This window comes from Ascaphus truei, chromosome 5, assembly GCF_040206685.1.
Source record: "Ascaphus truei isolate aAscTru1 chromosome 5, aAscTru1.hap1, whole genome shotgun sequence".
NCBI classification, from domain to species: Eukaryota; Metazoa; Chordata; class Amphibia; order Anura; family Ascaphidae; genus Ascaphus; species Ascaphus truei.
The window spans coordinates 71666613-71684585 of record NC_134487.1 but is presented as its reverse complement, the minus strand read 5'-3'; the positions used below and the strand labels follow the sequence as shown (position 1 = coordinate 71684585).

The following is a 17973-nucleotide window of genomic DNA, read 5'->3' as shown; positions in this document are numbered from 1 at the left end:
ATATGTAGAGAGAGAGAGAGAGAGAGAGAGAGAGAGAGAGAGAGAGATTTCAGTAGCGCCACTCATGAAACAAGGTGATTTAGAATAATACAAATATTGTGTAAAATAAAAAATTATAATAAAATTAACAATCTAACAATCTAAAAACTATAAATATAAAAAAAGGTGTTCCCCTTTGAAAAAGTCACTGTCGTGACGAAACGCATCAGAGCACGCTACCACGACACTACGTCATCACGCAGTGTGCGCTTTACGGCCGGAGAGCGCATGGAGCTGATCTGAGGCTGAAAACTCCAAATCGCATTCAAGCAAAGAGACACTGTTTCCAATCGTCCAAAAACTGCTGGAGGTGAACCGGATGGGCTATCGAACAACTGATGTGTTCTAGGACGGTGCTGCCTCGTTCTCTCTCTCTCTCTCTCTCTCTCTCTCTCTCTCTCTCTCTCTCTCTCTCTCTATCTCTCTCTCTCTATATATATATATATATATATATATATATATATCTGAAAAAAGACATTTACATACATTCAATATTTATCTTCACCCTCCAAATCCTGGCGTTTCAGGAAGCTCTCGACCCACGGAATTATCCACTGCAATCCAACTCCATCCATCCTGTGTACATATCAGATGGTACATGAACCAATGGGATTGTTTTCAATCACGTTTACTGTAATACCATATGATATGAGCCATGGGGTTTTAAGGATGTGACGTACCTCCCTTGGAAATGACGTCACATCCTTAAAAAAGAAAAAAAAAAAGATGGTCACATAACGCTGAGTCCCCACTGGCGCTGAGCGGGCGGCACTTGGTGTAGTAACTTGTGTGTGTGTATATATATGTATGTATATATATATATATATATGTGTGTGTGTGTGTATATCTATCTATCATTACCATTCTCACGTCCGGTAAAGGAAGACTGCACTCAGATCAGTATAGGCAAAAAAAGTCTGTATTGGGCATCAATACAAAATGAACAGGCCGCCCAATCCGACGTTTCGGTTCCGAGTGGATCTTTTCTCAAGAAGGTTCATTTTGTATTGTTGCCTAATACAGACTTTTTTGCCTATACTGATCTGAGTGCAGTCTTCCTTTACCGGACGTGAGAATGGTAATGTTGTTCTATTATTATTAGAGACTGGCACCTGTTGACGTTTTTTAGTACATTGAGTTCAAGCTGAAATTTGTTTCAAATATATATGTGTGTGTGTGTGTGTTCCGGCTCACGCGATGCGCGAACAGGCACACACGCTCGGTGCTTTTGTAAATACATTTTTTATACTTTCCTGCTTGCTCAGATAGCCCGCAATTGCGTCCCCCCCCCCGCGCGCGCGTCCGCAAGTTGCAGGATACCCGGCGCTCATGCTCTATGCATGAGCGTGCTCAGCGCCAGCAGGGACTCCGCCTTATACAGCGTACAATCGTATTTGAGCTGTACCATCTGACCCTAAAATGTGACGTCACAGGCCCTATCTAAGCCTGTTCTGTCTCATTTTAGCTGAATATGTAGACAAGTCAACATCCGTTTTGGATTTACCATGGGGTTTGGATTGAAAGAAAAGAACATAGAAGAAAAGAATGACAGAAGAAAATAGAAGGAGAAAGAAGATGGAAGAAAGAAGATCTTCGTACCTGATGATGATCTTCAAGGAGGATGGAGTAGGATTGCAGTTCATGACGTCGCGGGTCGAGAGCTTCCTGAAACGCTGGGATTCGGAGGGTGAAGTCTTCTAAAGGTAAGATAAATATTGGATGGATGTAAATGTTTTGTTTTTTTTCAGGTCTTTTATTGTATTTATTTCTTTTAAAGTTTTTTTTATTGCCCATTGACTGCTAATGTATTCATCTGTGGGGTACAGAGAAATACAGTAACAGGCAATGCATTTTTTGGCAAATGCTTGTTTACAATTGATTTTTATTTTTTCTATTTCTGTTTATTATTTTCACTAAATTGTTTGGTATTTGGATGGCTTGTTTTTAGTACATTTTAGGATTGGTTAGGGGTTTTATGTATTTAATTGTTTTGGTGGTTAGCTGTATGATTTCTTTAATTGATGTGTTGGCGAGTGGTTTTATGTCTTTAATTGATTTGTTGGATAGGTGTTTGTTTAATTGTATTCTTATGTTTTGGAATAACATAATTTTAATTATTTTGCTGTTTTAATGCTAGATTAATGTTATTAATGTGTACTTTCGGCTTTTTAGTTTTTTTTATTGTTGGGGTGTTTAGGTGCTTGTGTATTTCTTTTATTATTGTGTATTTTTGGCCTTAATGAATTTTATTAGGTTGACCCATTGACTGCTATAGTGGCTTATTATGCCCATATTATAGTGGCATGATGTACCACTGTGCTAATCAGTGGATAGAGGGTGGGTATAGTGGGGCCAGGCTGGGTGATTATGCCTCCAGGGTGGGTAGCAGAGCACAGGAGTTAACCCCTTAATTACTATAGCGGTTATTAACGCTAAGGTGATTTAAGGGGTGTGGGGCCATTAGATTGTATTTTTTATTGTAGGATTGCTGCCAATGGAGGACATGGACCTAGTGTATGCTTATGAGGATGCCCTTCGTGATGGCAGGGGTAAGTAGAACATTTTATTTACTTTATTTATGTTTGATGGCTTACGTTTGCTTTAGAATTGGCAAATGAGCTATTATACATATCTGGATAATAGTAATTTTGCCCATCACTGTACGTATTGGTATTGGTGGTGGTGGGGGGGGGGGGGTTGTTAGGCGTAGAGGAAGTGGGTAGTAGGTTTGTTGTGTTTATTTTTCTTTATTGGGGGTAGAGGGATTGGTTGAAATGGGTAGAAGCCACAAGGATGGATATTTAGGCCTAACGGTGGTAGCGGGAAGGGTTAACCCCTTCATTACCTTATGGGCTTGTTTTGTGGCTGGCTACATGTGATTGAACCTTTTACAGCACAAAGCATTGTTTATATTATGATTTATGATGGAATCAGAAAGATCTTGGAGCCGAGTTAACATAGTAAGCAACAGATAATAATTACCTGCTCCATACAGATAACAGATTGAAAGAAATCTTTCCAGAACCACTCCTACTGGCCTACAGACAATCAAACCTCAGACAACTTATCATAAGGAGCTCCTTATCAAAGCCCATGAATCATGGCACATTCCCCTATCAACACAAAAGATGTGACCTGGGCACATATTCTACCCACAGACAGGATACCTATACCACACACGTGTAGGACATTCTATATTTCTTTATTTGTGCCTCATCCAATGTTGTATACCAGATAACATGCACACAATGTCCTAATGGTGGATTTTATGTAAGTGAAACAGTACAATCAGTAACAAAAATAATGATCATGCATTGCCACACCATTAATGATTTAAAAAACAAACAAACGCAGATGCACTGGGGGAACACTTTTGCAGCCCCAATCATAATATCAAGAACATGAAAGTTACAATTACTGTAGAAAGGGAGAATTTCAAAACTCAGAGAGAAAGAAAAACATGGGAATATAAATTCATGAAACTTTAAATTGAATTCAGGACTCAATTGGGGGAAAGGATTTATATGTCTCATTATGAAATATAAATATAGTGTACCTCTGTAATTAGGTATCCCAATATTCAGAAATCATATCACATATATTGAAGAAATATTGCAGGAATGAGTATTTCTCATGTTATGTTGAGTTAGGATACATGGTAGCTTTGCTAGTCTAGTAACAAATATTGATGAAATATATTAATATTTTAGTTGCAGGCATACTCTTTTTAGTAAGATAACTAATAATATTTTTTAAAGCTTTTGAAAAGTAAATTGCCATCATATCATAGTATTGCAATAAAGTTAAAAACCTCAGAAATGTAGGATCATTTCTACCTCTTGTTAATAGCATTTGGATTGTGTAGAGATTTAATGGAATTCCAAAACTGAAGTAAACAGAGCTAAGTAATAAAGCAATTTTTAGGTAGTTACAAAAATATTTGTATTTCAATTTTTCTCCAATATTGAAAACTACTGATTGCATCACAAATCATATGAATAAGGAGTAGAGAATGACAGTAAGGGCAATTTTAAACAATTGGGACAGAATAATTGGAACTGCAAATTTAAGGATGTAAATTGTGTGCTTTTTAGAGATATGCAAATCTTTCTAGATTGGCTTTTCCTCAAATTGCGCAAACTTTCCAAAACTTCACAACAGCAGGCAAAAATTTGCTAGAACTTTTGTGGTGAAACAGCCCAATTTGTTTAAATTTCAATGTTTGTGTTTTTGTTAACGTGGCAAAAAAAAACATTTCAAAAAGTTACTTGGCTTCTATTTTAATGGAAAAGAGAGTGATCCTGTCAGCAGATGCTCCCCTAGGATGGGAATATGAGAGTAGCGTGCACTCATACCGCTCAAATTTCAGTATATTAAGGCTGAGTCCATGGTCATCGCTTATCCGCTGAGGCGCGCTGACGCTTGTCAGTGAGCCCCTTCAGCCGCAATGAGAGCGGCTTTAGCAGGGGCTCGCACACGCATCCGCATGCTTGCGGAGGCATAGCAGACAATACATTTTTAGTTTGCGCGCTGATGGGAGCGGAGGGCCGGTCACGTGAGCGGTTTGCCCAATGAGGACGAACCATCTCCGTGACATCACTGGTCCGTCCCCAGACAGCGCGCGGACTAAGGCCAGGGAAAGCACTTGCTTTCCCTCAGCCTCCACACGCCTCCGCATGGCTGAAGTCTCTATGGACTCAGCCTTAGGCTAAGGCCCCGCTCCCAGAGTCAGCGCACCCGCACTGCTGACAGGCGGTGCGCTGAGATACACAGACCGCGATATGCGGTCTGTAGGGAGCCGGAGCGGGAGGTGGGCGGGTGGTGGGCGGTTTGACAGGGAGGGGGGGCGTGGCTTGAGCGGAGGGACCCGCTACTCTCCCCCCCCCCTCCCTCCACGGACTCGGGCTGGAGCTGGAAAGTAAGTTTAAACACACACACGCAGGCACTCATTCATACACACACACACACACACAGACAGAGGCAGGCACTCACGCACTCGGGCACACACATACACACACAGACAGGCACGCACGCACTCAGACACACATACAGACAGGTACACACACAGACAGAGGCAGGCACTCACGCACTCGGGCACACACATACACACACAGACAGGCACGCACGCACTCAGACACACACACACAGACAGGCACACACACAGAGAAAGGCACTCACCTGCTTTCACTCCACACTCCTCCCCGCTCCCCGAAGCCTCTCCTCCTCCCGAAGCCTCCCCTCCCCATTGGCTCACAGCCACACACGTCACGCGTCGAAGCTAGGAAACACCATTCTGTGGTGTCTCCAGCGGCTGACGCGCGACAGCGTGTAGTCAGCTGTGCAGCCAGTGGGGACCGGGATCAGCTCGCGAGGATTCCCCTGCTGGTGGGGAACTCGCTACATTGCCGCCCGCGCCAACGAGCGCAGCGGGACCGAGGCCTTAGAGTCAAATCAATCATGGGTTGGCTGAGTAGCGTATGGTGGCTGGTGAATAATATATTATCACCAAGGGTGATAACAGCTAATATGCTTTTTTCCTAGTGTACCTATCTGCTATCTATTTACTCTCTAGGTCGAGCGGACCTCCCACTCCTTTTTTGCTTCTATTTTAAGCTTGAGCGACTTGCAAAACGAATCAAACTTAATCGAACATGCAATGCCAATTAACTTTTTAACATTAGGCAAACTTTTGAATCCAAGCAAAGTTTTTTGCCAAACTAGAAAGGGTGAATTTTGCATAGGCGTGCTAAAACTTGCACATCTCTAGGGATTTTGGTGAAAGGTGCCGATGGAAAAAATGAATTATACTGTATATATGAACTGATACGTTTTAGTGATTGGTGACATTTTAAAATAAAGTATAATTTATTAAAACCGTATTTGAAATTTGTGCTGGCAATGTTGTCAACAATGTCAACTTAGACATGGCAGTAGCATTATTGGCTTCCAACTCTACTTCAGGTGTGGTGAACTCCAGTCCTCCATCACCTCCTCATCTCTGCTCTTACCTAAGAACTCATACCTAGGGAATACTGCATACCAGTTCCCCATTTTTGAACACTTGATCTAATCTCCTCATCTGTTCATATCCTTTCAGAACCCGGAGTGTCGTATGCACTCAATTTAGGTTTAATACTGTATATGTGTGTGCTTTTTTTTGGATTTTAAACCTCATTATTTTAATCAGTATAACATTAACGATTTTATTTTAATATTGTCACATCACTATTAAAGTATTGAGTGCTTTAGCTGGGTTCTTGCCTCTTTGCTGTCCTACCTACCTTATTACCCACAGCACCTTACTCTATATACATATCCAGTATTTAGCAGTAGCAGGGTTCATCTTGTATTAGCCTATTTATGTCCAAAGACAGAAATATTGGTTTATCTTTCAGCCTTAATTCTCAGTGGGTTGTTGGGTGTTGTACTTGGGGGAAAAAACGTTTAAGAGGCTGACAAGTTTACTCTTACAGTGCACATTTTTCTTTTACAAACATCTTGTATGTTAAATGATTATTAGAAAAACCCATAACACTGACAGTTTCTATTACATTCTAAAACTGTTGTTAAAAACTTTAATTTCTGTAATATGGCTGTTCAGGCAAGTATATTTTTACTTTAATTTATTCGTATTTGATATTTCTTTTTGTTGTTCATTTATATATATATATATACTGCAGTTCCCTTTAGCAAAATGCAAAGTTGTAAGAATTGTATCGTGATCTTGTTAAAAAATAACTTGGAGGATTAATATTGTGAAGAACAGCAAACAATTCCTAGTGACATTAAGGACAATAGTTGTGCAAAAGTTGCAGACAAACACCAATGTAATTGAACATAACATTCAACTTTTTGTAGATAATAGAAGGATACAATGTGACTACTGTATATACCAGCATAAATGCCTCTGACACTAGTGATATATCATTACTCAAGTAATTCAATCTAATCTGGAAAGAAAACTTCATATTAAAATCACACTGCGTTCAAATACTCCCTCCTGCTGGTGCCAAATGGTCCCTGTAACTGGTAGAGTGATAAATGACATCACAAGAAGTGACAGATGGAAAGCAATGACATGCAGAAAATTGAACATGGCAAAAAATATAAGAAAAACATGTGTTCCACTGATTTAAATGCTTTAGCTTAATTATTTTATTGATATTTTGCCCTTTCTTAATATTTCAAACATACAGTTATTACACAGTTGCATAGTTACATAGTAGTTGAGGTTGAAAAAACACATATGTCCATCGAGTTCATCCTATGTTAAATTTAGACAACAGATACTTATTCTATATATGTATTTATAGATCCAGATGAAGGCAAACAGAAAACCCCAGTAAAATATCATCCTATGATGTCTAATATTGGAAAACATACATTCCTTCCTGGCTCCTGTAATGGCAATTAGATTTCTCCCTGGATCAACATTGTATTGTATTGTATGTCTTTATTTATATAGCGCCATTAATGTACATAGCGCTTCACAGTAGTAATACATGTGGTAATCGAATAAATAACAGATAATATAAATAACAGATCATGGGAATAAGTGCTTTAGACAAACATAACATTAAGGAAGAGGAGTCCCTGCCCCGAGGAGCTTACAATCTAATTGGTAGGTAGGGAGAACGTACAGAGACAGTAGGAGGGAGTTCTGGTAAGTGCGTCTGCAGGGGGCCAAGCCTTATGTATCATGTGTTCAGAATGTTCACAGTGCTATTCGTATGCTTCTTTAAGCAAGTGTGTCTTAAGGTGGGTCTTAAAGGTGGATAGAGAGGCTGCTAGTCGGGTACTGAGGGGAAGGGCATTCCAGAGGTGTGGGGCAGTCAGTGAAAAAGGTTTAAGGCGGGAGAGGGCTTTAGATAAAAAGGGGGTAGAAAGAAGACATCCTTGAGCAGAACGCAAGAGTCGGGGTGGTGCATAGCGAGAAATTAGGGCTGAGATGTAAGGAGTGGCAGAAGAGTGTAAAGCTTTAAAAGTGAGGAGAAGAATGGAGTGTGAGATGCGAGATTTGATTGGAAGCCAGGAGAGGGATTTCAGGAGGGGAGATGCTGAGACAGATCTAGGAAAGAGTAGAGTGATTCTGGCAGCAGCATTTAGGATAGATTGTAGGGGAGACAGGTGAGAGGCAGGAAGGCCGGACAGCAGGAGGTTACAGTAATCAAGACGGGAGAGAATGAAGGCCTGAGTCAGAATTTTAGCAGTCGAGCAACTGAGGAAAGGGCGTATCTTTGTTATATTGCAGAGGAAAAAGCGACAAGTTTTAGAAATGTTTTGAATGTGAGGGGCGAATGTGATAGAGGAGTCGAGTGTGACCCCTAGGCAGCGTGCTTGGGCTACTGGGTGGATGATCGTAGTTCCAACAGTAATGTGGAAGGAGGTAGTAGGGCCAGGTTTGGGAGGAAGTATGAGGAGCTCTGTTTTAGCCATGTTGAGTTTAAGGCGACGGAGGGCCATCCAGGATGATATAGCAGAGAGACATTCAGAAACTTTGGTCTGTATAGCAGGTGTAAGGTCAGGTGTTGAAAAGTATATTTGTGTGTCGTCAGCATAGAGGTGATATTAAAACCCAAAAGATGTTATTAGGTCACCTAGAGAGAGTGTGTACAGAGAAAAGAGAAGAGGTCCCAAGACAGAGCCCTGGGGTACGCCCACAGAGAGATCAATAGAGGAGGAGGAGGTGTTAGCAGAAGAGACACTGAAAGTACGATGGGAGAGGTAGGATGAGATCCAGGATAGAGCTTTGTTCCGAATACCAAGAGTATGGAGAATGTAAAGGAGAAGAGGGTGGTCCACGGTGTCAAATGCTGCAGAGAGGTCGAGTAATTTGAGCAGAGTGTAATGACCTCTGTCTTTGGCAGCATGGAGGTCGTCAGTTATTTTAGTGAGGGCTGTTTCTGTGGAGTGAGCAGTGCGGAAGCCAGATTGTAGAGGGTCTAGGAGAGAATAGGTGTTGAGAAAATGGAGCAAGCAAGAGAATACAAGACGTTCAAGGAGTTTTGAGGCAAAAGGCAGGAGGGAGACAGGTCGATAGTTAGAAAGACAGGTAGGGTCAAGCTTGCTGTTTTTGAGTAATGGTATGACTGTTGCATGTTTGAAGGAGGATGGAAAGGTTCCAGAGCAGAGGGAGGAGTTAAAAATGTGTGTGAGCGTAGGGATTATAGTAGGAGCAAGAGGTTTTAGGAGATGTGAGGGAATGGGATCAAGAGGGCAAATGGTAGAGGGAGAAGTGGCGATCAACAGCGACACATCCTCCTCTGAGACAGTGGAAAAAGAGTCAAGGAAGGCAGGAGGAGAGTTAGGAAGAGGTGTAGGATGGGAAGAATAAACAGAGGGGATGTTCTGACGTATGGATTCCACATTTTCCTTAAAATAGTCAGCAAAGTCCTGAGCGGAGATGGAGGAAGGAGAGGCAGCTGAGGGTGGTTTGAGTAGAGTATCAAAGACAGAGAATAGTCGGCGTGGGTTAGACTTGTGCATGTTGATTAGTGCAGAAAAGTAGGCTTGTTTAGCTTGCGAGAGGGCAGAGTTGAAACAGGATAGCATAAATTTGTAGTGAAGGAAGTCTGCGAGAGTGTGAGACTTCCTCCAGAGGCGTTCAGAGGAACGAGTGGAGGAACGCAGCATGCGTGTGTGGGAATTTAGCCAGGGTCTAGGGTTAGAAGGGCGAGTGCGGCAGAGAGAAAGTGGGGCATGTAGATCAAGAGAGGAGGACAAGACAGAGTTGTAGTTCCTGACCAGGTTGTCGGGGTCTGTAGCAGAGCTGAGAGAGGAGAGGGAGGAGCGTAAAGTGGACTCAAAGTCAGGTAAGTGAATAGAGCGCAGGTTTCTGCAGAACCGGGGTGTAGATGGAGGTGGAGAATGGGAGAAGCGAGATAGAGAGAATGAGATGAGATGATGGTCAGAGAGAGGAAAATGGGAAATGAAGAAATCGGAGAGAGAGAAGTTCTTAGTGAAAACCAGGTCTAAGTAGTGGCCATCCTTGTTGGTGCTGGCTGCAGTCCACTGTTGAAGGCCAAAAGAAGAGGTTAGAGAAAGAAAGCGGGAAGCCCAAGGGATAGAGGGGTTATCAATGTGGCAATTGAAGTCCCCAAGGAGAAGAACAGGGGAGTCTGAGGAGAGGAAGAAAGAGAGCCAGGATTCAAAGTGAGAGAGAAAGGCAGAAGGGGGATGAGTAGAGGTAAGCGGGCGATAGATGACCGCCACATGAACAGGGAGAGGAGAGAAAATCTGGACAGTGTGAGCCTCAAAGGAGGGAAAAGCAAGAGATGGAGGAATAGAAAGGGTTCGGTAACGACAGAGAGAGGAGAGCAGGAGCCCCACGCCTCCACCCCTGCCATCAGTGCGCGGAGTGTGTGAGAAGGAAAGGCCACCGTAGGAGAGGGCAGCTTCCAGAGCAGAGTCAGACTGAGTGAGCCAGGTCTCAGTTATAGCAAAGAGAAGCAGGGAGTGAGAGAGAAAGAAGTCATGCACAGAGAGGAACTTGTTAGAGAGGGAGCGAGCATTCCAAAGGGCACAGGAGAAAGGGAGAGAGGAGGGAGGGTGGCAGGGGATGGGTGTGAGGTTGGAGGGGTTGACACCAGAAGGAGTAGAGTTTGCAGTTGGCAGGCGAGGACGAGCGCATGTAGGAATAAGACAGGGACCAGGATTGGGAGAGATATCCCCAGAAGCAAGAAGGAGAAGCATGGAAAGAAAGATGATGTGTGAGGATGATTTGTAGGGGTGTGTTTTAGTGCAGGGGATATAGCTGTGTGGTGTGAGAGGACGCAGGTAAGAAAGGAGTTCATGTGAACAGAGAAGTGGTGAAGGAAGGAGAGATGGAGATATATGAATGGAGTTAGAGACATACTGAGGCTGGTAAAAAGAAGTGCATAATTTGAGAAGAAGTGAAGTCACTGCAAATATAAATGGTAAAGGCAGCATCACAGCAGTAATGATGCAGTGTGGTATTGATGATATCCTCCTTTCCAGCGTAGTTCAAATGCAGGAATCAGGGCCAGTTGGGGTGTTCACTTCTTCTTCACTTCTTTTGAACTTCCTTTTAAACTTCAGTTGTTCAGTAGTCATGCCACTTATAATGGGCCACTTGGATATGGGCTGCAAGCAGACTAGCTGTTCTGACTGGGTTTATATAGGCCTAAAAATTCACCTAACAGTGTGGTTCTGTCTGCTTAATTAGCACATCTGAGGCACATTCAAACAAATGGTTTTCTACACAGGGTGTTCCCTGCCTAGGTGGCAACACTTAATTTGATTAGGGGTAGACAGAAAACAGCATTCAAATATGTTTTTTACCTGCATTGGATCACTTGCATCTACTATATATTTGTGAAAGCACTGTATGTTTGTCTGCATGGCCTGTGTCCCTAGCGGCAATCTCATTGGTCCCTTGGGCCGCCCGCCCCTGCACACCTCTCATTGACCTCACACACTCACACCACCCCCTTGGCCCGCCCCCCACACCTCTCATTGGCCTGAGGCGGAGTGACGGGCCAAAGGTCCAAAAAACACACACACACACACAGTGTCACACACACACACACACCTCACCCCCCCAAGCTCACAACCCCCCCCCCCCAAGCTCACACCCAAGCGCCGCTACAGTCAGCGGGGGAGCGGAGCGAGCGCCCGGGACATAGCGGGGGAGCGGAGCGAGCGCCCGGGACACAGCGGGGGAGCGGCCACAACACGCTGCCTCCCGCCTCACATCCACGTGGGAGCGGCCGGATGGGTGAGGCAGCATACCCACGGGCCTCGCCGCACGCTCCTCGGCACCGCCTCACCTCTCCCACCCCCCCTCACAGCAAAGCCCAGCCTACCCGGCGCCGCCTGCAATGCTCCTCGGCACCGCCTCACCTCGCGGCGGAGCCCAGCGGGGGGGCTCCCGCCAGCCTTGCAGGAGGGACCCCACACATGCCCCGTGCTGCTCACTCCCCCTCCACATGCCCCGTGCTGCTCACCCCCCTCCCCCCTCCACATGCCCCGTGCTGCTCACTCCCCCTCCCCCCTCCACATGCCCCGTGCTGCTCACTCCCCCTCCACATGCCCCGTGCTGCTCACTCCCCCTCCCCCCTCCACATGCCCAGTGCTGCTCACTCCCTCTCCACATGCCCCGTGCTGCTCACTCCCCCTCCCCCCTCCACATGCCCCGTGCTGCTCACTCCCCCTCCCCCCTCCACATGCCCCGTGCTGCTCACTCCCCCTCCACATGCCCCGTGCTGCTCACTCCCCCTCCCCCCTCCACATGCCCCGTGCTGCTCACTCCCCCTCCACATGCCCCGTGCTGCTCACTCCCCCTCCCCCTCCACATGCCCCGTGCTGCTCACTCCCCCTCCACATGCCCCGTGCTGCTCACTCCCCCTCCCCCCTCCACATGCCCCGTGATGCTCACTCCCACTCCGCATGCCCCGTGCTGCTCACCCCCCCTCCACATGCCCCGTGCTGCTCACCCCCCCTCCACATGCCCCGTGCTGCTCACCCCCCCTCCACATGCCCCATACTGCTCTCCCCCCCTCCACATGCCCCGTGCTGCTCTCCCCCCTCCACATGCCCCGTGCTACTCTCCCTGCAGCTTCCCCCCCCTCCACATGCCCTCTGTCCGGCTCCCGTCCGATCCCCGCCCCTCCGTACCAGATGACTGCAGGGTCCGTCTCCCGGCCTGCACGAGGGAGATGCTGCCGACTGCAAGGTAAGCAGCTCCCCCCCCCCCCCCACACACATTCCTTCATCTCCAGCCTGATCCCTCCGTACACACACACACACACACACACACACACACACTATATATATCTCTATACATAAGACACACACACACACACACACTATATATATCTCTATACATAAATAAATATATATATATATATATATATATATATATATACATACATACACATACACAGAGACACACGTACACGTACACACACACACACACACATGTAGACACACACACACACACACACACACACACACATGTAGGCACACACACACACACACATGTAGGCACACACACACACACACACATGTAGGCACACACACACACACACACACATGTACACACACACACACATGTAGACACACAGATGTACACACACATGTAGGCACACACACACACACGTACACAGACACACACACACACACGTAGACACACACACACACGTAGACACACACACCTATACAGACACCTATACAGACACACGTATACACACAGACACATGTATACACACAGACACATGTATACACACAGACACACGTATACACACAGACACACGTATACACACAGACACACGTATACACACACACGTATATACACACACACACACGTATACACACGTACACACACACATGTAGACACACACGTAGACACACACACGTATACACACACGTATACAGACACACGTAGACACACGTATACACACAGGCACACGTTGACACACGTAGACACGCAGACACACGTATACACGTAGACACGCAGGCACACGTAGACACGCACACACACGTAGACACGTAAACACGCAGACACACGTAGACACGCAGACACACGTACACACGCAGACACACGTACACACGCAGACACACGTACACACGCAGACACACGTACACACGCAGACACACGTAGACACACACACACACGTAGACACACACACACGTAGACACACACACACACGTAGACACAAACACACGTAGACACACACACGCACGTAGACACACACACACACGCACGTAGACACACGCACGTAGACACACACGCACGTAGACACACACGTACACGCAGACCCGTGCACACACACGTACACATATACTCACACACATGTACACGTACACACACACATGGAGTCATACACACACACATGTACACATACACACACACACATATACACACACACACACACACACGTATACATACACATCATGTATACACACACACATGTATACACACACACATGTCTACACACACACATGTATACACACACACATGTATACACACACACATGTATACACACACATGTATACACACACACAAATGTACACACACACACGTGTATACACACACACATGTATACACACACAAACATGTATACACACACATGTATACACACACATGTATACACACACAAATGTACACACACAAACGTAGACATACACACACATGTATGCACACACACACACACATACAATGTATACACACAAACATGTATATACACACACAAACATGTATACAAACATGTATACACACACACACACGTGTGTATACACACACACACACACACACTATCCCCAGCACCACCACATCAGCACACCGGTATCCCATGCCACCCCAGCACACTGGCATTCTCGGCTCCCCACCATTCCCAGCCCCCATCAACACCATCAGCACCCACACATTGGCACCTTCTCCTCCCCCATCGGCCTACCCACATCAGCAACAAACCCTCCCAAATCAGCACACCGATACAATCACCATCAGTACAGCCACAGCAGCAGTACCACCGCACACCGCCATGGGCTGCGTGGACCACTCCCACCCAAATGCCACCCCCACACCACAAACATCCCGGGCAACGCCGGGGCTCTCAGCTAGTATACTATATAATACACACAGCAAAGGCTTCAACATCCTTCTTATGTTTACTTATTTGGTATATTACTGTATCTACCTTTCCTTTTTTTGCAGATATCTATTTTATCTGCCATCACAGTCTCCATGGATAATGAATTTCACATTTTAACTGCCCTTACTGGAAAAAAAAACCTTTTCCTTTGTTGCTGGTGAAATTTTCTTTCCTCCAACCTTAAGGGATAACCCTGTGTCGTTTGTACTGCTCTTGGGATGCTTAGTTCACAAGGTAATGAATTATAGTCTAAACCTAAAATGAGGGGCCAAACACCTCCCCCCAAAAATTATTTAGTAGAACAGAATTAGATGAGCTCAGACCTACCCCTATAACTGAATTTATCAGTATCACTATACAGTATAATTCATTATCTTGTGAAATATGTGAAACAGGTTAAATTAATTAAGTGTTTAGTTCACAAGAAAATAAGAAATATTCATTTAGTATAGGTACTTGCTAAAATGGAGTTTGCCTTGACAGGGTTAACAGGCTTAATTGTTTTTTGATCTAAAGGTGCAACTACCGTATTTCCTCGATTCTAAGACACACCTTTTTTTCAAATTTTAACACGTCTAAAATCGGGAGGAATCTTAGAATCGATGTATTTGAAAAAAATGAGGGTGCAAGCGGGCACTGCTGGAGCACAGGCCAGGCAGGAAGCTGGAGCCGCCACAGTGGGAAGGGCTGCTTGGGTATGCGCATCTGGTGGAGCCGGTGTTCGAGTTGCTGGAGGAGGGTGTCACTTACAAGGGAGGCCGGGAAGGAGGTTGGGGGAGGGATGCAGCCAGCCGCCATGCGCTGTTACCTGGGTTACCAGTCGATGGGCAGCAGCAGGAACTTGTCCGCTGCCTAGTCATCGTCCAGCCTGTCCGGCACCCCTCACCAGTTGGGGGGAGGAGGTGGTGGTGGTGGGAGGAAGAAGCAGGGGAAGAACTTGCTGGATAAGCAGAACGACAAGTACAAGGTACAGAGGGAGCGCAACAACATTGCGTTGCGGAAGAGACGGGACAAGGCCAAGAGCCACAATATGGAGACGCAGCACAAGGTGCTGAAGCTGACAGCGGAAAACGAACGGTTCATACATTTATGGCCAATTACCTTTTCCTAGAAGTTTACTCTGTAAAGGTAATGAATTATATAGTCATACTGATAGATTCTGTTATAGGTGTAGGTTTTAGGTCACCTAATTCTATTTTGATAAATATGTTCTACAGCAGGGCTGCCAAACACGCAGTCTGGGGGCTGCATGTGGCCCACAATATGTTGCCATGCCCACCGGCCGATCGGCAGACAGACACTGTGCTCGAACCAGTGAGGAGAGCTGGGACATGGAGGTATTGTGGAGGAGAAGGTTTTCTGGGGCTATTGTGGGAGAGGTGGTTTTGTGGGAGAGGGAGGGGTATTGTGGGGAGGGGGATTATTTGTATTGCAATGGAAGGGGGCAGTGCTTGTGTGTATTGTGGGGGAGGGGAGTATTGGGTGTGTCTTGTGGGGGGATTATATGTGTGTGTATTGCGATGGTGGGGGAAGAGAGGATGAAATGGGGGAGAAAGGAAGAGTCAGAGTTTGTGTCAGAGAGTGTGTATGTGAGAGAGAGAGAGAGAGAGAGAGAGAGAGTGTGTGTGTGTCAGTGTCAGTGAGAGAGTGTCAGAGAGTGTGTGTGTCAGAGAGAGAGAGAGACTGAGTCTCCCTCCGAGTCTCCCTCCTCCCTCTCTCAGGGCCACTTACCTGTATTCTGTGTCCGCTTCTTTAGATGGGGAGTGGGGGGATAGGGGAGAGAGATACCAGCGACGTTTACATATCTTTACTAAGAAAAGCTCGAGTGAAAAGTGTACATGTGGGGTGCGCATGCGTGATGCAAATTTTAGCAGCCGTGTAAGAGAGCGGCTCCGCGGCATGAATGCCAAATAAATAAGAAAGAAAAAAAACCGTCACAGCACTAATTGCAGTGAAAAAGCTAACCAACAACAAACGGAACAAGCAACAACCATCTACATGCCCCCAAAAAGCAAAACGCATCACGCGATAACCGAAACTGCGGACTTCTTTTTTTTTTTTTGTCCCCCAATCTTTTTCATTGTATTTTTTTTAAACATTCTCATCTTTACTTTACAAAGGGAACATCACACTATAGATGGTACACATTGTACAAAATATTTTCTAGCAGCATTAAGATCCACAGTTAGGGTATTTAATTAGTATTTGGATTGTGTAGTTAGAGATCCATTGGTTGTTTCTATGTTATTCCCTTTGTTTCTTAACAGTGAGCTTCTGTTCCATATTCTCAGCGGTGGACTTCTTTAAGAAGCGGGGAGAGCAGGGAGAAGGAGAAAATGGCAGTGCTCTGCAAGACCAGGAAATGGAGCAGGCCCAGGCAACAACAGAGGTATAACCCACGAGATCTGCAGAAATACAGGAAATGTACCTGAACATTAAAACACTCATCCAGACAGCTGAAAGAAGTACTGAGGAAGTTAACAGGGAAGTAAGGCACTAGGAGAACGTGCAGACTCCCTAGAGACTAAAGAAGATTCCATAGTAGAGGTACAGATTGCCATGCAATGAGAACTGCAAGCGGCAAAAGACCTCATTGGGTAGTTAAAACAAAAAGAAGACGACCTAGACAATAGATCCAGAAAGAACAATGTGAGGTATTCCAGAGGGGGTGGAGGATTTGGACTCATATCTACATAGAATGTTCCTCTTCCTAAGAACAAATACAGAACAAGAAATTTTGCATCTGGACAGAGCACACAGAGTACTATGTCCAAGACCAAGAGCAGGGGAGAACCCAAGGGATGGGATCCTAAAGCACCATTATTTTAAAGTAAAGGAAGATCTGCTGTGAGCGATGAGAAGGATGAAAACACTAGCTTTTGAAGAGATTACCCTAATGATTTTCCCAGATCTCTCACCAACAACGCTGGCGCGCAGAAGGGAAATAAAGCCAGTTAGAGAAATTGAGACGGAAAAATATAAAATACAAATGGGGCTTCCCCTTCAGCCAGATCGTACAGCATAATGGACAGCAGCACCAGGCCAGAACACTGGCAGAGTGAGAGAGTGAAGGAAGACCTAATTTCCTCGCCTATGCTTCAGAACTGAGAGGAGCCTTTCCTCTGCCAAGAAAAACTGAAGCCTTGTGACTGGATACACAATCTGCACCATTTGCAGCAGACTTCCCCGGAGAAGCTTTCACGCCCTGCCACTGTTATCTTCGATTTTTGATGAACTTTTCAGGCCTGGTAGACGAACGAAATGAAACGTAACGCAAGCCAGGTTTCAAATCCTTTGTCTCAATTTTAACTCATAGAGT

At 45.4% G+C, this 17973-nt stretch overlaps 1 long non-coding RNA gene across 4 annotated transcripts in view; it reads left to right on the top strand.

Moving 5' to 3' along the window:
• The window catches only part of LOC142495069 (uncharacterized), a 76575-nt gene that overhangs the window by 49474 nt on the left and 9128 nt on the right, over positions 1–17973 (top strand). Inside the window, exons 4-5 of one of the 4 annotated variants that reach the window (XR_012801655.1) lie at positions 7353–7484; positions 16946–17044. The exons of 1 other annotated variant lie outside the window; for it this stretch is intronic. This is a non-coding gene — a long non-coding RNA (uncharacterized LOC142495069). Of the gene's footprint in view, positions 1–7352; positions 7485–16921; positions 17045–17973 lie in introns of those variants that run through there. 2 more of the 4 variants (XR_012801657.1, XR_012801654.1) reach the window with 2 other exon arrangements.